At 45.5% G+C, this 13,732-nt stretch overlaps 1 long non-coding RNA gene across 1 annotated transcript; it reads left to right on the forward strand.

Annotated features, from left to right (window-relative positions):
* Positions 1–3,020: 3,020 nt before the first annotated feature.
* Positions 3,021–13,405, forward strand: LOC308060108. Its single transcript, XR_013926609.1, has 2 exons — positions 3,021–3,132; positions 3,267–13,405. It is a non-coding gene; the product is annotated as an uncharacterized lncRNA (long non-coding RNA).
* The last annotated feature ends 327 nt before the right edge of the window (positions 13,406–13,732 follow it).

Here is a 13,732-nt window from a genome sequence, read left to right on the forward strand (position 1 = left end):
TAATTCGTTATTTTCTCAGATTCCCTGGTGGTTAAAGAACCTGGTGGTTATACTGGAGTATAAGCTTTTTCCACTCAAAAGGCAAACAAGAAAGTTTTACATAGATTTAATTTTTATTATTTTCAGCTCTTTGTGTAAAAAAACCACCAGTCCTTATTCCTCCATCCCACCAAGTTTAAGATATTCCCAAATAAGCCTTCTTCTGTACAAGCGTTTGACATCCGTAACCAAACCTGACCGAAGATTTGGACTACCCTGCCACTCTACCCCACATTATAATCAACACATTCTGAAATTGCTTCTTCAGCAAATATAGCATCCTACTTATCTCTTTTGTCAGAAAACAGAGAGCTTAACTGCCCACCTAGACAGTTCTGACTGCGTCTTCCCAGAAAGTCGCAGCAGTGAAATGTCCCAGCTTCTCTCTGGTGACTGTGGCTCCCAAGTATCCTTAGCATGAAAAGGCCAGACCCTGTAGCAGAAAGACCAATGTCACCTGCTCTCAAAAAGGTCATTTATTGCCCACATCACACAAGTGCTTTCACAGTGCATTTCCCAGATGAATTCTCTCTTTAGGACTTCTGATGACTTTTCTCAGCTTGGAGGTCCTCGTGGCTAATTAAGTAAAACTACAGTGTGACCTCCCACCCACAACTGGCTCTAGGAAAGTAAAATTAACCTCCTTAGTCACCTTTGAGATCTCTCAAGAGGCCTTTAGGCATGTGGAGTCACACATACTTTTCTGTTTGATGGGAAAACAGGAGCAAGACACCTGAAAGTCCTCTGTATGCTTACAAAGAAGAAAATCAGCAAGTCTAATCTGTGCATCAGGAATTTGGTCCACCCTCTTATTCCAGTCCCTCTTATTAAAAGGTTGGCTTGAGGAAGCCTGGCCATCACCAGGGCACCTGCACTCTTACTTTGGCTTCCCTGAGAGTCCATCCTTCCTAGATGATCTCCAGCCCTGAGGCAGCTGTGTGCCAAGGTCTTCTCCAGAGGGGCAGCTGTCCATGGAGCCCACCACCGCCAGCCTTGCAGCCCACCCAGCTTGGGACTCCCTCTGCCATAGAGCCAGCTTTGCACTGCCACCATGTGTCAGGCCCTGCTCCACACTCACATCCAGCCCAGGCAATGTGTCCACATCCTCCGCGAACAGGGAGATCTCATACAATACAGTGGCGCAGGAACCTCAGCCTTCTTCCGGGCAGTGCCCTGGCCACTGCTTGTGGAGTGGGGCTCTCTCCCTGGCACGAGAGACACATACCCCATTCTTCAGGGACCATACACGGCAACAGGATGGAGAATGTCCAACCCTGAGACATCTTCTAACCTGCTGACTGGGACAGCCACCTGGGAGATGTGGGTTCAGACCTCCTCGGTAGAGAAAGAGATGGAGGCCATGTGTCCCACATTCTGCCTGAGTATCTTAACCACAGGAATATCTGAACGCAGCTTTTAGGTGGAAGTTCTGATATGTGTGCTCTGGGATGCCTTTTGGCTCAGGCCCTAGGTGACAAATACAAGCAGGAGAGACTGTGGATCATGTAGGGGTGTAGGCCCTCCTCTACTCAAAGCAAAATTGAAGCAGAAACAAAGCAGACATGCCTAGAAGCAGAGATGTTAGGGACTGCCAGAGCTTTGTTGGTGAAAACCTATTGCGTGCTAGCTTGATGTACCTCCTAATTTGTAGTAGATTAGTTTGTTTAATGTCTGGGCTTGCTCTTCTCTAGGGGTGAGACTTCAATGCTGAAGTCGTTCTGTGAATTCATCATAACTGTAATTAAGTGGCTGGTATACTAAGAGCCCAATACCAACGTCTGGGAAAGTCACGTTCCAGTCCCTGCTCCAAATAATATTTTTTAATGTAAAACAGAAGCCCACCATCCAGAGGCATTCATAATGATTCACAAAGTCCCAACAGACATGGACTTGCATGCATAACCCAGTGCTCTATCACCAGCCAAAACCAGATCTGAGCCCTGGCCTCCCACATGCTGTAAGTGCTCCCCAAGCCTCTCATCCTCTCCAGAAATGAGGGGATTTGGTGTCATATGCTGTTTTCAGAGTCAGATTGGACCATCACAGCAAGACAGGTAGAAGTACACCTACCTTATGAATATCATTAACGAAGAATCAAACCATGACCTGCTTTCTCCATCAAGTTATCCAGAGATGCAAATGTAGAAGTAAAGAAGCAATGAAGACATTCCTGGCAGAAATGGCAGGGCCTAGAAATGAAAAATGAGAGAGATATTTTGAGGGTCTAAGTTAGCAATTAGACATTTAAATCTTTCTTCAAGCCTATCTCCATCCTTCCAGATCATGAGGACCATAGGTGTACTACTTACAGCAGCTCAGAACTTTCAGCACTGCCTATGTTTATGTAGAAGCAATATTGATATTGTTGTCTCCATACATCACCCTTGCAAGCAATGGAGCTGACTACAAATGAGGTCATTAGAAACAAGTAAATAAACTATTATACCCATTACATGCATGGATATAAATGCATGTAGTCAGGCAGGACAATTAGTTCAAGGTATCATTATATTCTGTACTTTAGACACAAACGTTAAGTGCTGGATCCTGCCTGGAAAAGGTAACAAGAAGAAATGGAAAGTGGTTATTGGGTTGAGGGGTACTATTCCTTAACATATTATACAATTACCTTATTTCCTGGGGCATTATAATTAACACCACAGTCCTGCCCACACAGGTAAATATCTCCAGGACAGAGCTGAGGGCCATCGAGCAGCACGGTGAAAATAACTTGTGCTATACTCCCTGGGGGACTTAGGAGCATTTTTTTCATAAGTACTAGACCTTGACCTGTGTTTCCTGTAAAAATTCAGTGAATTTGGAGCAACAACATTGGGACCAGCAGAGTGTTCAGAAATGCTCAGCAACATATTCAGAGCTGCTAATGCACTTCTTTTCTTCTTAAAGTAACACAAGTGTAGGAGAGGAGGGGAATAGCAAAACCACAGTGTCTTCTCCATATGCCTTTTTGATCTCTCCGCAGCTCCTGCTCAGCCATGGCAAATAAGCTTCAGAGTTTCAATCCTAACAGTGGGGCAGACCAACAAGCGAGCATGTGACATCTGAGTGAAAAGGTTTTTGCACCGTGGCATGGTAAGGAACAGGGTATGTTTTGAAAGCAAGCTCTTTGACACAGGGTCTTGCATTTCATCTTGCTGTCACGCTGTGTTACCACACCACATCACATGTGTGACATAACCAACAAACCCTGTTGTAACCTGTCTTAGGATGTGTCATGGGAAGGCGACCTGCTGCTTGATGCTTGTAAGGGCCCTTCAGGAAAAAGGCAAGCCTGCTACTTCCCCACACCCAGAAGTGTCCCAGAAGCTAAGCTGAACATAAAGAGCGGCTCTCTTCCTGCCCATCCATAATCAGCTCCAAGCAGTCATCACCTGTCCCCCAGAACATTTCAGAAATTCCAGAGTACATAGTGATATAAAGCAGCTGAAATGCAGCAATGTCCCATGAAGAAAGAAGCTGCTTGTTGAAACCTACTATTTCACATTCAAGTAGGAGGAGGTATGGTAGAGCACACCACAGCAGAGTCCTGGCAGTGCACATCAATAAGGACAAATGAACTTTTCAGCACTGACTCAAGGCATTTCAATGTTGTCTTCCACTGAAGTTTGCTCCACTAACCTTCGTGCCTTGCTGTCTTAACAGTAGTGATACCAGTTGAGAAGTGATACTAAGAAACCACTCAGTATTTGAGAAATTTACACTTTTCTTTTTGCTGCATTCCCCAGGAATTACCATTTGCCTCACTTTGTGGATGTCCCCACAGATGACATTTAAGCAAGCACTGTTCTGATTTATCTTGTCCCCAGGGCATTTCTAACCTATGTGGACTATGTCTGTGGGTAATGAAATACATTGTCACACCACAAATTAAACACATTAAATTAAATGACTGTCTCTTGTGCTTTTTCTCACTTTGTGAACTTCTATCTATCTATCATTGTTCCTGACATCTTCAGTACCACAGGCTCACCTTAAATTCAGAGAAATTCTGTCCCACAGCTCAATAAGCAGCATTTTAGAAAGCCTTTTTTTTATATTCACCAAGTAGGTCATTCACCTCTTGGTGCCAGCTCAGCAAAATGGTGAGATGCTCCCTTGCACCTTAGCATGCAGATGGATTTCATCCAGTAAGAAAAAATTGTTTTCCCAGCAAACAGAATGTAACTGTGGGTCATGTAAGCAAAGAGTTTTTTCTCTTCTCAACATCCCCAAAGCATTTTTATGTCAACAAGACATATAAGGGAGAAAACATCACCCTGTGCAATGTGAAGCACAGACCCCCCTGGTGCCCACCTGTCCCGCCAAAGGCATCATGGTGCATAGCTGGGAGCATCTGGTCTGTAACACATTCACTGCAGAAGAATGAAATATTCACTTTAAGTGTTTATAGTTTGGGGTGAAAAACTAGAGCAAGATACAGGGCAAATTCTCCCACCCAATCTGCATTGCAATGCACTGGGCTTCACCTTGTGAGGTTGTGTGTGTCCTCCAGTGTTTGCAGCCTTGTACCTCTGCTTTCTTGCTGAATTTCAATTTCCTCAGCAGGCAACACAGCACGATCATGACAGAATGGTTGGCAGCCTGCCTGGGTCTCTGCCTTGAGCAGTACACAGGGGCCATACAAAGCCAGCAAATCCCTGGGTGCTTTCATCAGGTGCTGAGAGTCCTTCCGTGCATCAAGGCAGGCACTTCACTGCGTGCAGGAGCAGCCCAGCGTGACATCAGTGCGAGTGGTATGGGGAGGAGGAGGAGGGAGCTCACCCTCTGTGTACACAGCAGCCACCTAGGCGAATGGCTGCGGGCGGTGTGATTAATAAGAGCTGGGATGTGCAGCTATCTTGATGAGAGAAGCAGATTGGATTGCAGTATGGGTTATTGTTTGCATATTTTCAGGGAGAAAGGACAGTGGTAAATGTTTCCAGGGTCAGATGGACACGACTGCAACCCCAGCTCTATAACTGGGCACTTTCCGGAGCCCCAGGACACAACAGGCAATGGAGGAGAGGTGTACTGAGGGCTAAGGCTTGGAGGGAGTGGGCATTGCTGGGCCAAAAGATGGATGGCGGCAGTGGGAATCATCAGCCAGCACCCTCCTCAGCTTTGGGGCTGAGGCTTGGGCCAGCTGGGCCCCCCCCATCGGACCCTGCTGCCAGCACAGGCCACAGATGCAAGGCAAGGGCCAGGATGGCCGGCAGCACCAGGCCCACAAGGCTTGACAGGCCCTCTGTGCTGATGGCACGTGTGGGATGGTGACACAGCCGCGGGGCCAAGTGGCCATCTGCCCTTGGGAGTGGAACCAGGACCAGCATTTACAGAAAAAGAAATCTCCGGCTCCTGGCAGGTGGCCTGCCCTCCTTGCACTGCAATCTCGTTGGATCACCTCAGAGAAAATGGCTGAGTGCCTTGGCCGGCGGCCAGGTGGGACAACAAAGGGCGAGTGTGGGTGATTCACCCGCCATGCCAGACAGCTCTCCCTCCCCACCGGCACCCGCCCCGCTCTGCGGCAGCACCCCACTCGCCCCGGGAACAGGCACCGGTGGCCTCCACTCCTCAGTGACCCCCTGACACCATTTTGAATGTATCAAGGTTTTAATCCTGGTGAACTGGCCCAGCTCCAGTGTAAAAACCCTTGGGGCCCGCAGGCTGCCATCTCCCCCAAGGAGCACCCAGCTTCATCTTCAGCCAGCCCCTCTCAGGCACAGGCCACTTGCCTCTCCTTCCCAGGCTGTGCCCTGGGTTGGCTGCTTTGGAGAAGGAATGGGAGCAGATTACTTTTAATTACTTTGCTGTGTCTTTGGTTTCCACAGTTTTGTCCTTGTGTAGCTCCTACCACAAATCCCCAGTCCCCACAGGGCCCAGGCTGCTATAATTCCTATTAGGTAAGATTAAGATAAAGGGTAGCTAACTAGCTAATTTATCAGGGATCCAAGAAGGAATATGCCCTGAATGTTGATGCACATTAGAATTAAGGTTTAGTTTTCCTCACATCTTCACCACCTTTAGTATTTTGGGGATTCGTTAGAGCAGCAAGTTCAAGAAATTTATTCACTGGGCATTTGAGACACTTATTTCTAAAAAGCGCTAGAACAACATCCAAGTTTTTCCATCCTATTACTCAGCAGCCTTTATGTAACATATGGCCCAGCTTTCAGACACAGCAAGGCACAGAAAAAAGAGTTGGAGGGGAGGCTTGCAACCTCCCTTTTCATGGAATTTAAAATCTTGAGGTTTCTTCAGAATTACAGAAATGAGAGCAATTCAAGCAAATGTGCAGATGGTCAGAGGCGAGTGGAAGGCTCACAGCTGGGGAAATTTTATTGAGTGTACATATCATATCAGACACTGTATCAATACATATCAATGCCCAGATAGTCTCACAGCCCCAGCCCTTTAACCCAGAAACCCATGTTTTAATCACACTTCCAATGCTTTGAGACTGGTACAGTTACATATTGTAGTAAACATACATGCACATCTCTATTGCATTGTTACCATACTTCTACCTCATACCTAGATATAAAGTACTTCATGTTCCCTGTGGCTATGCATGTGCTTCTTAAAAGCAGAATATTTTACAATGTTGTTGTACAGTGTTTTTACAAATAGATGTATTATTAGCAATAAAATATCGTACTCCAATTTACATTCAAGCATCTTTTGCTTCTGGCTGGGGAAGCACGCCTGCAGTGACTTCATAACCTCTTAAACTCTGTAAATACAGCTATACATCTTCTGTAGGAAAAAAGAACCAACAATGTCATGATTTATGGGTAACTCTCTCTGTTAATCCTAATAACAGGGTTAGGAGGAGCAATTTGCAACCTACTTTAACCTTTAGATTTAAGGATCTTCAGAGTGTGTCCTTCTGCTGCTCTTCAGCACAAAGGCAAATGGGCAGTGAAAGAGGAGCAGCACACTTGGCCATCCAAAGGCAGAACTGCCAGATGAAAAACAGGAAACCGATCCGGTTTAAGAGCAACAGCAAACTGTAAATATGCATCTCGATGGAAACACGTTCTCAATCTGCAATGTTCTGAGCATACACCCTTATGCTTCACAAATGCCTGGAGGATAGCGACGTTGTAAAACTGACTCCAAGCAATCTCATCTCCTGAGCTATGGCCTAGCAGCCATATAAATGGCACAAGAATGACATTCCTCTGTCCCTCACCACTGAGTCACTGTTTCCCACCTCTCAGCTGGACACACAGTCTCTTCTGACCCTGTATTTTATGGTTCCCTGACCCCATTAGTGCCTGCACAGCCCTTACAGTAATACGAAAGGAACCAAGCATAGCCTTTGCATGAAAGTGAGTCTCTCATCTGTCTCTGTACCTGTCTGTCCCAGCTAATGAAATTTCTGCTTCCCAGTCTCCATCATTTACTAGCCTCACGCCTGCTTCTTGCTGCATGAGCTAGACTCCCTGGCTGGAGTCCGTCTCCGTAATGCACTGCAGTCATCAAATTGCCATGATGCATCCTGTCAGTGTAGACAGAACGGAGACTACAGTGCGGTAAGTAAGGGTAATGTAATGCGGCCACAGGAACAAGAGGCCCAAGAGGAGCCGAGACTGGAAGCACAGGAAGCCTTCTCCATGAAGCATTAGAGATACTCATGCAGCCGCTCTGATTAATATTGCCTCTCCCAAAATTATATATGCCATCTGAAGGTCAGTGTCAATGAAAAAGCACACCAGGATGAAACTTTCATCTTCCTCAGATTGAAAGAAGTAAAAAAGAGTGCAGAGCAGAGGCAAGCAAGCAGCAATAGAAATAAAGATTACAGAGGAATTTAACAAGGATTAATGCTGTCATGTAGTGAAGAGGGTAGCTCTTTCTCTGTCTTTTTCTTTTATAATTCTCTCCAAAGAAGCAACCTAGGCTCATAATTCCACAGATGGGCACTGAACAATGACCTCAGCTCAGGAAGAAGTTCCTGTTACAGATGGCAAGACATGCAGATGGAAGAAAGTTCAAATGTCTCTGCAGAAAAATTGGACAGACGGTATGCGGAGTACAGAAGTTGCCTCAAATAGGGGCCTCTGAGGGTTACAGCTGGCCTCAAAGGCAAAGGGAAGACACTGAAATAATGTACAGACAAAGGAAGGAAAGGAGTAATACAGTAGGTGAGGATTTGGACATGTTTTTGCCTCTGGACTCCTGGCAGAGAAATTTTTGATGGTCTGTGGGAGTGAGGTATTTGCAGGAAGTCCAAGGAGGCTACAGGAATTGGTAATTGTTTGCAGGAGATTTGTTTCAGTGAGCGCTGTGTTACACCTCTGTAGATCAGGCCCCATCATGTTCGTGAGTGACACCAGATCACAGTGCTGTGTAAATGCAGTGGTTATTATTAGCACCCCTGTACTGTGGATGTACAAGCCTCAACCACTCAGGCCCAGCCTTTGGGAAGAAACAGCCTGTGTTTAGCTGTGTACACTTGCAATGATTCATGAGATTGTCTGCAATCGCTGTAAAAATAGTACTTACGCAACTCAGGAGCTACTACTGAAATCCTGACATTATTGGGTCTTCCCCTCTTAGTCACACTCATCTCAATTAATTTCCACGCCGCCAAGAGAACTTCATACAGAAAAGGCATAAACCTGAAAGAGGAACTGGGGGAGTTAGGAAATGCAGCGAAAGGGGATGATCATTTCTTTGCAATTGTGATGAGGAAAGATTGCAGCTGTTATTCCCCCTGTAGAAGTGAAATGTGCAAACTCAGCAAAAAAAGGGAGACAAATTGGTAGAGACTTTTTTTATTTTGCCAAGCTGATATTTTCCTTTACTTTTAAACTGAGCAGCTAAGGCATGGCTGGAAGGTATGAAGGAACATAGGATTTTCCACCCATTTTCTACCAGTGCTGTCCAATTCTTTCTCCAATTCTTTCTCTGTTTGTGTCTGAGCCCAGCCATGTACTTTTTGCTGCGCTTGCAGCCTAGCACGTGTCAACTCAGCAGCACCCTGATGAGGATGACTTGAAGGATGGCTCAGAACACACATAAGCTTGTGGGGTTTAGCCCTTTCACACATAAGCAAGCTGCCAGAACTCATCCACTGAGCCCCGGTCCGCACACAGGACCCTTGTTCCCCATGCCTTGGGGGCTTTCCTGACCCAAGCCCTACATTTCCACCCCACAACTGCAAACATAGACAGAGAAGAGACCTGGGGGTCTGCAAAGGGACAAGGGCTTTTTTCAGTATTCACAGCTACCCTTAAAAAACTGAGTAGAATCTGTAGGTCCAAATGATGAGCCCTTTTCCTATATTGGCAAAAAACCTACAACTGCTGCTAGACCCGTTGAACCCATGGGTGTTGTTTGGTGCAAGAGCTGCTCCCTAACATGAGGAATACATGGGGTAGCCCACAGGCCCAGGCCATCAGGACAGGGGCACCTTTGTCACAAGAACTATGGATTCTTGTTCACTCCCATATTAGCTCAAACCTGTGCTGTTACATATCCATGGAGTTACACTGGTGTGAAAGTTCAGTCTCAACACTGCATATTGGGCTGGAGTTGTTCCTGGTTTCTTACCAAGTCACCTGAAGTCTAGCTGAGCTTGGTAGTTCTCTGTGCATTTAGCACACCAGAAAACAAGGCTTTTGGACTGCACTGTCTCAAAATGCCCATTTGCTGGGACTGGGGTGGAATACCACTTGTGTGTGTAGAAGCTCTAATGCAGGCCTTCAGAAAGTTCTTGCCATAAAGTTTGCCATGCACAGCGAAGGAAACCCAAATGGCAAACTGCTTTATAGAAGTCAAGCCTGAAGGAGTACTGCTCGCAGTTGCAGCAAGGCAGGCATACAACATAGAATTGAAAAACAAGTGGATGTACCTGGGTCAACTTGTACAATAATATGTGGTACATAAGCCAGACTTGGGTCCCTTATCACAGCAGGTGTCAATGATCTAACATCTGCTTGAATCTCACTGCAGTCCTGCTGAGGCTGCCGGATCTTTTCTTTGCTTTCTCATCCTGGGATCCATCCTAATTGTTCATCCTGGCATAGAAATGGGATCTCAAAGCTCAAGGTGCTCAACACAAGCAAAGAAGTGTTGGCTTCCCAGTAGGTTAAATACAACACGTACCTCACTGAGCCAACAGTTCCTTCTTCAGGGCTACATGGTAGACAATGCAAAGAGACACACAGGTTTTGTAGAAAAACAAGAATATAGCAATCAAGCACATATACTCAACACATTAGAAGATCCTTCACCTGTAACCCTGATATACCTGTTAGGCCTCCCTAGGTGTTATGAGAAGGAGCACTCAGAGAGATGCAGTCAGGGAAGAGCATTGAGCTGAAATGCAAACACTGAAAAGAGATTCTTAGGGCCATCATGTCAGGCTGGGCACCTTTCACACGAGTAGTGTTTCAGAACAATTTACAAGATTAGATCACAGCCTTTCAGAGTGCATGCTCAGGCAGCAGTGCAAAAAGCATAGCCCACAGATCTCAGGAACCTGTCTAAAACAATGAGCAATAGCAGAGAGCATTCAGGTGTGAAAGAGGTAGGTAGGACATGGGAAAGAAATCTCTTTTCTAGTGTTCCCTGTCCTTTCTAGCAATGTGATGCAACATGGTGTTAGGTAAGGACATTGGTATAACTTAGCTCCAAAACGCATATTTGCTTATTCTTCACAGAACAGAGACAACAGATGTAGCAGGTCAACATTCTTCTTACTCAGCTCTCTGTGTCTCCTGACACTGAGAGGGAGATGTCCTTCAGAGATATGTCCCCTCTACCCATTCAATCTGGTCTCTAATTCCAACAGAGGTGGTGATTTGCATATAGACAGCTTTCTACTTGAAAACTGCCCTTTCTTCTAGAACAGAGAGCAGCGTTCAGCTGGTAATTAATGATCCATGTTTTCTGTAGTCAGCTAGCACTCGATACAATGGTGCCATACAGACACAATCATTCAGAGGTCATGTTTTTCTATCTACAACCAGACTTCTGCAAGCAAGCCCCTTCATCTGAACAAGTCTTCAAAAAAACCCAAACACACACCATAGCCTCAGGATTGCAGAAGAAAAAAGAGAAGACCAAGAAGAACAGGAAGGGTGACAGGGAGGGATTTAGATTAAGAAACATCTGGACAGCTTAATGTGAAAATACTGCCACATGTGAGATGAAGTGACAGAAAGGAAAGTATAAATCTTTCTTGTCCCCCACCTGATTCTCAATGTAACAACCTGACAGAGCTCTCTTTTTCCCAGAATACAATCATGGACACCCAGTTCATGGCAAAAAGTGTCCAGAAGTTATCAAAACCTGAGGCAACTGAAGAAAGTACAAGATACTGGGTTTTCTCTGCACACAGGAAAGCTCAGGTAAGGAGTAGACATTCACTGAGACATCCATTGCCCAACACGCAGGGACTCCTCTGAGTGTCAACTGCTTCTTCCCACTCTGCTCCCAAGAAGGGTTCCCACTGATTCAACACTCGGAAGCAAGCCTGGAACTTCCATGTGGTTTGGGTCCTTGTTGCATGAGCTTCTTGCTTCAAATCTCATTGTCAGAAAGCTTTCACCTGAAATCCATCTTCATACTCCCTTTCTCTAACTGTCTGCCATCCTCCCATGCTGCACATTTTCCTTTAATCAGGGAAATCGAAAACTGTGTTTGCCCACCAAGCGTATTAGTTTTCCTTTAAAGCTGGAGTCATCACTCTCACCAAGCAACACAGGGATGGGGAGCTCAGGGCAGTGGGAAAGAGAGCTGAGGTGTTCATGGCACAGCAGTGAGCTGTACCACGGGGAACCACATAGTACTGGAGGGCCCTAATGAAATACATTGGCACCAGTATAAACCATTGTCTCCCTGATTACAAAATGGCTGTGTTGAAATGACTACCAGGCCCTGCTAAAACACAAGCTCTTATATACCACTTGTCAGCCATCATTTTCAAAGCACTTTCAGAGGGCGGGAAATGATTTATGCAAGGTCACTGAATAGAAGCAAAATTAAACCCCTCTGTGCCTGAGTCATCTGCCAGCATCCTAACCACTGAGATACTCCAGGAAACCCTGGCTTCTTTGTCATGTTAGCCATCCACAGGGCAGGGTATAGCAACAGCAGCAGCAACAGCTGTACAGCTGGGATTTGCTTAGACAGTTATCAGGACAATTTTAAGTGGTGCAGCTCTGAAGCACTACATGTGAGGAATAGATCTTCTTTTTGTATGCAGTAAAGCAATGCAAATCACAGCATATATTTTTCCTCTGGAATCTATGGGACAGAGGTGCTCAGGAAGGCCATACTAATATCACATTTATGCTTAAAGTCTTCTAGCAGGAAGCAAATAATTTGTGAGGTAGGAGAAAAACTGCAGACTCTACAGTTCTGCATGGTTAATGATCTTTCCATGACCTTTCAGTTTTGCACCTCATCTTTTATTTAAACTGTCTATTTAGAGCCACAAGGCTTTGTTCAAAGCACATGTCTGGATCCATTTTCTTACAGCATTTCAAGACTAAAGTGAGAGGTTTGGGTAAGGAAGTCAGAGGGAGAAGCACTTAATGTTTGTCTCTAAGCAGTTTTACAGAGGTAAGCAGGGAGTCTGAACAGCAAGGCACAAAGAAGGCTGGGGGATAAGACTCCAGCCTTTAGCTTGCCAAGTAGCATCGGGTTAGCCACTTCATCACCCAGCTTTTGGTACTTTGCTAAGCTGGGAAAATGGTTACCTCAGCTCCCTGTACTGTCAATGGAAAGAGGTAATAATGCTGAATTACTGTGTAAACTCGGGGGCTATGGAGAGCTTAGGGTGATGTCTCTCTCAGCTGTAGGGACGCTTTCTACTAAAGTTGGGTGGCCTGGCCTCATTTCTTCTGTGTCCAAGGTGACCCTTCTTGAGTCCCTCCATTTGTTTGACAGAAAGATTGGGAACCTTAAAATAGCTCTCTGGGCACCAAAAAGTATTCTCTTATAGGAATACCCTGAAGGACTTGGATCGGACTGGATTAAAAAAAACAGTCAACTAAACTTTGAGTCAGTCTGCACAGTTTTCAGAAGTGGGGAGCACTGGATAGCTCTCTTTAATCTGCAGGGTATTTGCACATCACATCACTTAGCAGGAGCCAGAAACCCAAGCTAAGGACATCACTTTGAACATCTCCTTGGGAAACAGCTTGGCCCAGCATCCTAGCACGCTCACTCCCACTGCACAGCTGGCACTGAAGTGCTGTGTGTCACTCCTTCAGTTCACTGGAGCCATAAACTCACCTCATTCAGTCTTCTGGGAACTGTTTCACCATTAAAAAATGTAAATAATAGTAGCTAAAAAACTAACTCATAAAAAGCTTTGAAGTTTGCTTACAAACAAAATACCTTCATAAACTCTCCCAATCGTGTTTGTGCTAAAATATTGACTTTTCAGGGAGGTAAATATTTCTCCATTGCTCATTGCATAGAAGCTTGTTCCTGCTGTTTATTCACATGCCAAGGCCAGCAAGCACTGCTGCAGTGCATGTAATCCCAGTTTAGAGGCTGCAGTATAGTTCCCAGCCTGTTCCGCAGGAAGTTAGCCAGTGGCAATACTTTCATTAACTTTGGGGAGAGCCAGGTTTTATCCACCTGCCTGTAGTGCTAATCTGTGTCTTAAAGTGTGCTTCAAAGGCTGTTGTGCTCTTTAGAAAGATATCTTTTGCAAGCAGGCTGCTGATCT

This window comes from Falco punctatus (assembly GCF_963210335.1).
Source record: "Falco punctatus genome assembly, chromosome: 3".
Taxonomy (NCBI): Eukaryota; Metazoa; Chordata; class Aves; order Falconiformes; family Falconidae; genus Falco; species Falco punctatus.